Raw genomic sequence first — 9919 nt, 5'->3', positions numbered from 1 at the left:
AGGCGAGTTGGGGGTGAAGGGTGGGATTTTGAGTCCTGATTTGCTACCATGAGCTGTATTAACTGTAGGAGCAGAAGTGAACAAAGTGAGCTTGTCACGACTCAGGCTCGTTACGAGTAGAATGAGAATCCAGGATCCACAGTGTAGAACAATCTGGGCTGCTTTCTCCCAGGGCTGGAGTAGACACTTGCTGAGTCATCATTGAGTCTCTACTGCTGCTTTTGTCTTTTCCACATTCTTCCAAAGTCATTTCACTGTTAAAGGTAGGACTGATGCCGGAGCTGGACCCATCCCAGGGAGGCCTGGAGAAAGAAGGCGACCTTAGTGGGAGTTACCTGAATGTCTCTCCCGACAACTAGAACAGGGCGTGGCCTCCATGAGAATTGCTCTTTTGCCACTGGATACCACACTTCCACGGTTTCAAATATGGTACCTAGAGAAGGTGGGAGTGGAGGCCACTGGCCAGCCTCTGTATACTGCAGCACAAGCTTGTTTAAAAAATTAGCTCCTCTCTGAGCACAGCCTGAGGGGAAAGTTCACAACAGTGATATTATTGCCCAGAAGACAGAATGAGTGTAAAGTGAGGCCTGCGGGAGGCACCAACAGGTAGACAGAAAGCAGGAGTGGCTGCTGCACTGTAGCTTTGAATGCTCTGAGGTAGCTTCCCCACTCCTAAGCGCTAGTGCCAGCTCCCCCCATTGTTGTGTGGGAAACGTGTAGACTTTCCTAACCCCAAATCAAGGCAGCCATCTCTGTCTCTAGGACTTTTCCAGACTTCAGCCTGAGCAGTCTTTGCTGGCTGACAGGGGCAGCTTGTCTTTCCAATCTCCTGGGCTTGAAGTGAGGGACAAGTCGATTTGTATTTCACTTTTTATGCTTGTGCAGTCTAAATGGGCAGGGGTGTGCACAAGGCCTGAACCCACAGTGAAAGCAGCCACTCTAAGCCCCTTCCTGTCCAGGGGAGCCTCCCCTACTTCAGCGACATGACTGACCTCAAAGTCACAGCCTTCATTGCTTCACTCTTTTTTTTTTTTTTTTTTTTTTTTTTTTTTTTTGGTTTTTCGAGACAAAAGAGTTTTTCTGTGGAGCCCTGGTTGTCCTGGAACTCACTCTGTAGACCAGGCTGGCCTCGAACTCAGAAATTCGCCTGTCTCTGCCTCCCAGGTGCTGGGATTAAAGGTGTGAGCCACCACTGACCGGCTTGCTTCACTCTTTTAAAAATACTCCTAATTACCTAGTTATGCATGGTTAAGCAACATCATTAACTGTTATCTATTTCTAACTATCAGGAGTAGAATTGTATAGTTTTTATTTATATATACCTGATCTCTTTGAATATCAACTCTTATAAGGTACTGTCTTAGTTAGGGTTTTGTTGCTGTGAAGAGACACCATGACTAAGGACAGCACTTAATTGGGGCTGGCTTACAGTTTCAGAGGTTCAGTCTATTATCATCATGGCGGGAATCATGGCATCGTGCAGGCAGACATGGTGCTGGAGAAGGAGCTGAGAGTTCTACATCTGGAACTGAAGAAGGCAGCCAGGAAGAGACTATTTTCAGTAAACAGCCAGGAAGAAGGCCTCTCATCCACACTGGGAGGAGCTCCGAGCATAGGAACTCAAAGCCCACCCCCATAGTGACGCACTTCCCCCAACAAGGCCACACCCACTCCAGCAAGGCCATGCCTCCTGATAGTGCCACTTCCCATTAGCCAAGCATATTCAAACCACCACAGACACCTTACCTGTTGGAGCCTGACACAAGCCTGGTAGGCTTTCATTGCCATCCAGAGTTCTGCCATTTGAACAAACCCTGGTTACTTTCCCTCTCCACTGTTAACAGACATTTGAGTTATTTCTACCTTGGGGCAATTGCAAACACTGCTGCTGGGTGGCCTTTATAATCTTATAGCCTGATGCTATGAGCTTCCATTTCTAATTTTTCCAGGCATGGAATTGTGGCAGGAAAGCCTGTGTATCCTCACTTATGCTAAGTGTCTCCAAGTGTCTTTTATTCTGTACTTGTCCTTTTCTGGCAATGACCTCTACTTGATTCACACAATAAGAATTAAAGAAAGCTGTTTTTCAAATTTTTTAAAAATCACCTATTGTCTTAGGTGAAACACCATGACCAAAAAGCAAGTTTCAGCGGAAAGGGTTTATTTGCCTTGCTTTTCCATATGGTTGTTTATCATTGAAGAAGTCAGGACAGGGACTCACACAGGGCAGGAACCTGGAGGCAGGAGCTGATACAGAGGCCACAGAGAGATGCTGCTTACCAGCTTGCTTCTCATGGCTTGCTCAGCCTGCTCTCTTATAGAACTGAGGATCTCCAGCCCAGGGATGGCACCACCCACAATAGGCTGGGCCCTCCCCCATCAATCACTAACTAAGCAAATGCCGTATAGCTGGATCTTATGGAGGCACTTTCTCAATTGAAGTTGCCTCCTCTCTGATGACTCTAGCTTTTGTCAAACTGCCATAAGCCTAGCCACCACAACTGACTGCTTGCTAATTTGACACTGGTATTAAGCCACAGTCCTTCCTTTCTTGTCTGTCCCCAGGATCTCACATTAAAATTCTATTCTTTACAAATTCAAATACATTAACATTCCAGTCCCTTTTAAATAGCTGATGTCTTTTTTAATCCGAAGCCTTTTTTTAAAAAAATGAAGTCTTTCAGCTGTGGGCTCCTATAAAAATCAAAATTAAATTAAATAAATTTTCCAAGACGGAAGACACCAGGAGACAGCCACAGTCTGAACAAAGCAAAACCAAACTCCAACAGTGTAAATAACTCAGTGTCCAATTATCTGGGATTCATTCACCATCTTCTGGGCTCCTCCAAAGAGTTTGAGTCACTTCTCCAGCTCTGCCTTCTGTAGCACACACAGGCTGTCTTCTAGGCTCTGGCTGGCTCCACTCTCTGCTGCTGCTGTTCTTGGTGGTTATCCCATGGCACCGGCATCTCCAAACCTGTTGGGGTCCCTTGCTGCAACTGGGCTGCACTTTGACCAATAGCCTCTTACAGGCTCTTATCATGGTGCTAAGCCTCAAATTCTATGCATGACCAGGGCCTTCAACCGCTACTGAAGCTGCATCTTCACCAATGATCTCTCCTGGCCTCTCACAGTACCAAGCCTCAGCAGCTTTCCAAGATCCCTCTTTATGCCTTCAAAACCGGCACCACCTAGGTAACTCTACCAAGTTCAGTTGCCAGTTTGAGGTCCAACCTTGGCCACCTCTGCAACACAGCTTCTGTGTGCTGACCCTAAGGAAACACTTCCCAAGAGACTTCTGGTCTCTTCTTAATCACCCCTCATTTCTTAGTTCTAGCTAGCCAGCATCAGTTGTCCCATTAATGCAAAGGTTTCACTTCAATGGTGTTGGTCTCCTGTTAATCACAGCTGACTCTTCAGCCCCAGTTAACCAGAACCACAGAATCTTAATTCAAAATAGCAAACAGCCCTGACAGATTCTTTAAACTTCCCTCTGAAACTGCACAAGCCAAACCTCCATCTTCACACTGCTCTCAACATTCTTACCGTTAAAGCCCTAAAGAACCACCCACTGAGCTTTCAACCACTAAATGGCTCTTCTAGCTCAAAGTTCCAAAGTCCTTCCACAGTCCTCCCTCAAACATGGTCAGGTCTGTCACAGCAATACTGCCCCTCCATATGCTGATACTAATCTGTCTTCTATAGGGTTTGCATTACTAAAATGAAACACCCTGACTAAAAAACACATTGGGGAGTATGGTGGTTTGAATATGCTTGGCACAGGGAGTGTCACTATTAAGAGTTGTGGCCTTGTTGGAGTGGGTGTGGCCTTGTCAGAGGGTGGACTTTGAGAGCTTCCTCCTAGCTGCCTGAGGATTCCAAACTGCTTTTGGACCAAGTTCTAGAACTTTTGGCTTCTTCTCCCGCATAGGGTCTGCCTGGATGCTGCCATGCTTCCTGCCATGATGATAATGGACTGAACCTCTGAACCTGTAAGCCAGCTCCAATTAAATGTTTCCTTTACAAGAGCTGCCTTGGTCATGGTGTCTCTTCACAGCAATGGAAACCATAAGTAAGACAGGAAGAAAGGGTTTATTTGGTTTACACTCCTATTATATCATAGTACACAGCATCATTAATTCAACAAATTTAATACTTATCTAACTTTTGCCTAGCATGGTACTAGGTGCTGGGCTTTCAGTAATGAAGAAAATAAACAAATATTTCTCATTTTAATCAGTTGGTAATATTAATAAGAGATAATTACAAGTAATATAATTTGTTTTTTAATTATTTGTTTTAAGATAATGTTCATATAGCTGAGGATTACCTTGAACTTCTGATCCTCCCACCTCTACTACCCAAGTGCTGAGATTCCAAGTGTGTTCACTAATCCTGGTTTATGGAAGCTGGGGTTCAAATCCAGGGCCTCATGTATGCTAGACAAGCACTCTGCCAACTGAGCTACATCCCAGCCCAATAACACCTTATTAAAAATATGCCAGATACGAACCAGATGTGTTGGCTCACACCTATAATCCCTAAACCCTAGATACTAAGGCAGGAAAATCTTGAGGCTGAGGCCAGCCAAGGCTACATGGTAGGAATATCTCAAATCTTGTCCTCAAAAAGTAAGTTAAGTTTTCCAGATACAGAATCCTAAAGAACTCCTATAGCTTAAAGCAGTAACAAAAATGAGCAAATGCTGGGTTTGTGGCTCAGTGAGAGAGGAGACTCATCTGGCATCATGTGATCCTAGGTTCCATGCCTAGCAATACAAAAACATGCCAGACAAACAAAACCCTAAACCTAAAAACAGGCGAAGGGCTTAGAGAACTCCCATAAGCACAGAAAAATATATCCATTTCCACTAAACATCACGGAAAACCTAAGTGAAACTATACTGAGCTATCATATCACAGCCATTAGGATGGCTGCGGATGAAGAAATGGATTAACAAGTACTTGTGAGGATGATGGGAAACAGGAACCTTTGACACTGGTAGTCAGACCGTGAAATGTTACCGCTGCTGTAGGAAACAAAATGGTAGTTCCTTAAAAAAAGGAAAACAAAATTATGGGATCTTAAGTATGTGTATGCCTTTGCGTGATGGCTTGAATATACTTGGTCCAGGGAACACCACTATTAGGAGGTGTGGCCTTGTTGGAGGAAGTATGTTGTTCTAAGCATGGGCTTTGAGACCCTCCTCCTAGCCACATGGAGCCAGTCTTCTCCTGTTTTACTTTGGAACAAGATGTAGAACTCTCAGCTCCTCTAGCACCATGTTTTTGCCTGGATGCTGCCATGCTTCTATCTTGATGATACTGGACTGAACCTCTGAAAACTGTAAACCAGACTCAATTAAATGTTGTCCTTTGGTCATGGTGTCTCTTCACAGCAATGTAACCCCAACTAGGACACTATGTTTACGGTGTTCCTCACAACTGCCAAAGGGTGGAAGCAACCCAGTCCTTCAAGGGATACAAACATGAGCAAAGTCTGGGGTATGCATATGATGTATTATTACTCAGCCCTGAAAAAAAATATCATGACCCATGTGGGTGAATCTTGAGGACAATATGCCAAGTGAACTAAGCCAACCTTTAGAAGGCAAATATTGTATCCATTTAACATGAATAGTCAACATTTCAGAGACAGAGAGTGGATAGAATGAGATCTTCCTGAGGGTGGGGGAGAAGGCGAGGTTATTGTTTTGTAGGTGTGGAGTTTCTATTCTTCAAAATGAAAAGAGGTTTGGAGAAGGGCGGTAGGTAACCATTGTTACATTGTACATTGTTGCAAATCTATTTAATTTCACTGAGCGGTGTACTGAAAAGCTGTTAAAGTGGTGGTACCCGCCTTTTACTACAGTTTTAAAGACCCTGTAGGATAGGTGGAAATAGGTATAGCTACAAATTAGATAGCATAGCATAGAGATAAATTGCATACATTTATCAGCTAGACAAACAAGATATGGAGGGGAAGCAGTTTTACATGGAGTAACCCAGGGAAGTGTATTAGTTACCCAAATATCTGACAAGAAGTTGTTTAAGGAAGGAAGGGTGTGTTTGGGCTCACAGTTTGAGGATGTAGTCATCAATACTGATGAAGGGACAGAGGCACTAGTAGGTCATATCGTGACCACAGACAGGAAGCAAAGAGATGAAGGTTGGTACTTGCCTCATTTCCTCATTTTCTCTTTCTTATTTGGTTTGAGACCCAAGTCCATGGGATGGTGCCTTGGGTGACATTCAGGCTAGGTCCTTCCTCAGTTAAACCTCTCTAGAAATGCCCTCACTAACATATCCAGAGAGGTACCTCCCAGGCTACTCCAAATACAGGCAAACTGAAGCTCACCCATCCCAGGATGCGTTCTTGGAAAGAAGATATTTGAGCAAAAGTCTAGGCGAAGGAGGATTTGGGGATGGGAGGATGACCTGGGCTCTGAAGTAGAAGCATATTCAGGATATCAATGTGCTGGAGCAGAGCTCATAAGGACAAAATGAGATCAAATACATCAGGGGAGAAGCAGACGGAAGGCCATTGTGAGGGTCGGTCAGACAGCCCTGCTCTGGGGCCTGAATATATGTGTGGGTGTCTGTCTACTCCATGTGCAACACAAATCACAATGTCTCTGAACTATAGAGTCGTTGATGACCACATAACAACACCTGCCCCCACATATCACAAAGGTTTCAGGAAGATCATGTTAGAGAAATTACGTGAATATAAGATGGAGTAAGTCACAGATTACAATATTAATTACATGCAAAGGCATATACTATAATCCCAGACATCTTCTATTCTATCCCATTGTGTGGTTTGTGTACCTTCTTCTGAGAGGGGGTCACCCTGTAGTTTCTTAAGAAAATACTGCTCTAGACCTAATATCATCCCTGTCTAGCCCACCTCCATAAACGAGGCATCCCTAAGTCCAACAGAATGTGGAGCCAGTCATCCCAGAGTTAAGTTTGATAAAATAGAGAATAAATAATGTTACCAGATCCTTCACCTTCAGAGAGGTGCTAACTTCTACAATACCCAAGGGACTAGAATTACAATGTCTGATCCCTCCTAATGTTTGAATTGGACATTCAATCCACAAAGACAGCTGGGTTAGGCCACATATCAAAAATTTGAATAGGTGATTTGAGTTTTCACACGTGCCCCTTCTGAAGAGGCATCTTTAATACATTGTTGAATTCTTAATGTTCTTTCCCTGTCACAACTCCTTTTCTGACAGAACACGTACCCTTGGCATCTCTTGATACTTTGATAAATGGCACAAAACAGAGGAGTCACTGCTTTTGTGGCTGCATTCAGCCTCTCCCCACAGCTATTCCATCCTAAGAGCCAAATGCGCTACCACACCTGCAGCACTGATCTCACAGTGTCCGGCATGGGTCCAGAGGACAGTCCGTCCTAGCAGCGAGCAGGCTCTCAAGTTCTTGGTGCAGGCCTCAGATATTTCCACACAGCAGATGGGAACTGGGAGTTTCTAAACCCCTCTGCCTGCCATCTATTTAATTCAGACAATAGGCCTGCCAGATGGCTACCCTGTCCTAAAGTTTCAGCTGGGCAGTTCTCCATCCACTCGGGAGACAATAAGCCCTGTGGACACATGGATACTGCAGAGACCATTGGAAAGAGCTGGGGATGTGGCAGGGGAAGAGGTCAGAGGCTATCCAAGGATACCAGCAGCAACCAGCCATTTACCAGAGACTTCACTGCAAGGAAATACACACTCACACTTAGAGTCTAGAGTCAAGTGCTGTAAGTGCAAAGGAGCAACCTAGGGTCACCCTTACAGCAGGTGTCCCATTGTCTCTTACTTAGGGTCACCCTTACAGCGGGTATCCCATTGTCTCTTACTTAGGGTCACCCTTACAGCGGGTGTCCCATTGTCTCTTACTTAGGGTCACCCTTACAGCGGGTGTCCCATTGTCTCTTACTTAGGGTCACCCTTACAGCGGGTGTCCCATTGTCTCTTACTTAGGGTCACCCTTACAGCGGGTGTCCCATTGTCTCTTACTTAGGTTCACCCTTACAGTGGGTATCCCATTGGTCCCTAGGGTCTCCCTTACATCAGGTGTCCTATTGGCCCTTAGGGTCACCCTTACAGTGGACATCCTGTTGGCCCTTGAGGTCACCCTCATGGTAAGGTGTCACCCTTTCAGTGGGTGCCCCATTGACCCTTAGGGTCACCCTTATAGTGGGTATCCCATTGGCCCCTAGAATTTAGCTGGAACAGAGATGATGCAGGCAGTGTCTGATGTAATCTTAGGAAAGCATTACCCATTTACCCAGGAGATAAACTTTGAGAAAGGCTTGGACTACACATTTATATCAAGGTAATCGCTACACCTGGGGGGCAGAACACCCCAACAGACAGCCCATTTACATTACTACTTGTTCTGTTTACTCTTTTTGTTTTCATTCTCCCAGGCCCTTCCTGTGTTTTCTCCCTTCTGGAATGTCCTTGCTATGCCTAGCTCTGCTTCCCCATCTTCCTCACAGATCACCCCCTCCAGGCAGTCTTCCCAGACCACTCAAGGCCTCACTTGCCTCCCACTTCTTTGAGAGCTCCGAAGAATCCTCTTCCTTCCATTAATCTATGCACGTGACTCTCACACTCCTTGTTCAGTCTGATGGCAGGTATGGCACCACACCTGGAAGTCCTTGCTAATCCTATCTCATTATCTAGCCCAGTGTAGAACAGCGGTGGATGCCTGCTGACTTGTTAGCGTAAGGTGGGACATACAGTTTTTAAAAACTAAGTTGGGTAGTACAATAGAGTTGGTGAAAAATAAGTTTCCTCTTGAGTGAAGGATGAGAAGTGAGCTTTGGGGAGAGAAGACATTCTGCTTTTTAAAAAAGAAGTACAAAATGCCCTGCACTTCGGAGGCAGAGACAGGCAGATCTTTGAGTTCAAGGCCAGTCTGGTCTACAAAGTGAGTTTCAGGACGGCCAGGGCTACACAGAGAAACCCTGTCTCAAAATAACAAAACAAAACAAAAAATACAAAAGAAAAGGAGAAATCAGATGCAGGTTGCAAGTTCCTGGTGACATCAGCTTTGGCAGTCCCTCATGGAAAGTGACCTTGCCAGAGCCCTGCTCCCTCATTCAATTGGAACACTTTCCACTAACGCTATTAATCCGGCCTGCAGTCTGAGGCAGAGCGGCCTGGGCCAACCCCTCCTGCTTCGGTCCAAATGATGAATCAGCTCCATCTCCTAATGCCCTCAAGAATTAGAAGAATCAGCAGAGGAAGAGGGAGGCACAGGGCACCTTCCACGCCCTCAGACGGACTACAGAAATGATGGATGTCAGGACCTCTGTCTCTTTCCATCGATGGAAAGTCTTTCCATTAGAAACTTTTTTTTTTCCTTCTGTCACATCCATGTTTTTTTTTTTTTTTTTTTTTTTTTTTTTTTTTTTTTTTTTTAGATTTCCTCTTGTTAGCCTCGGCGCAGAGGAAATTTCTCACTTCCCACCTCCAACCATATACTAAACACAGTTTCCTTCCAAGGGCTTCTTCACTATTTTTTTTTTCTTCAACTTACAGCTAGATTGCTTGGCATCAGCCAAGAAAGCCTAGTAACACCCTGACGTCCAAAAAGCAGCCCAGAAGATCAGAACTATCCGTATCTACCTCCTGGACTTGGCACGATCAAATGCCATGCTGCGAGAAGTCATCAGGAGTAGTAGAAACGTTAAGTTTAAGAAAAAAAAAAACTAAAAAGACACCTTAAAGGAAGCAAAAGACAGACATAGCCAAGAAACAAGCAACTCTGATATTCTCTGAGCTGGAAAACAAGAGCCAGGGGTGGGGTGGGCTGCAAAGACGGCTATAGTGCCCTCTATCGGGGACCTGTCAGCATGGAGCGCTCTCTCTCTCTCTCTTTCTCTCTCTCTCTCT

General features: G+C 44.9%; 1 long non-coding RNA gene across 1 annotated transcript; it reads right to left on the bottom strand.

The window, feature by feature from the left end:
* Window positions 1–33: 33 nt before the first annotated feature.
* Window positions 34–1584, bottom strand: LOC116076423. The gene is made up of 2 exons (XR_004112944.1): window positions 1430–1584; window positions 34–302 (listed from the first exon to the last, which is right to left on the bottom strand). It is a non-coding gene; the product is annotated as an uncharacterized LOC116076423 (long non-coding RNA).
* Between the last annotated feature and the right edge of the window lie 8335 nt (window positions 1585–9919).

This window comes from Mastomys coucha, unplaced genomic scaffold, assembly GCF_008632895.1.
Source record: "Mastomys coucha isolate ucsf_1 unplaced genomic scaffold, UCSF_Mcou_1 pScaffold4, whole genome shotgun sequence".
Classification (NCBI taxonomy): domain Eukaryota; kingdom Metazoa; phylum Chordata; class Mammalia; order Rodentia; family Muridae; genus Mastomys; species Mastomys coucha.
This window is presented reverse-complemented; position numbering and strand designations above follow the sequence as displayed.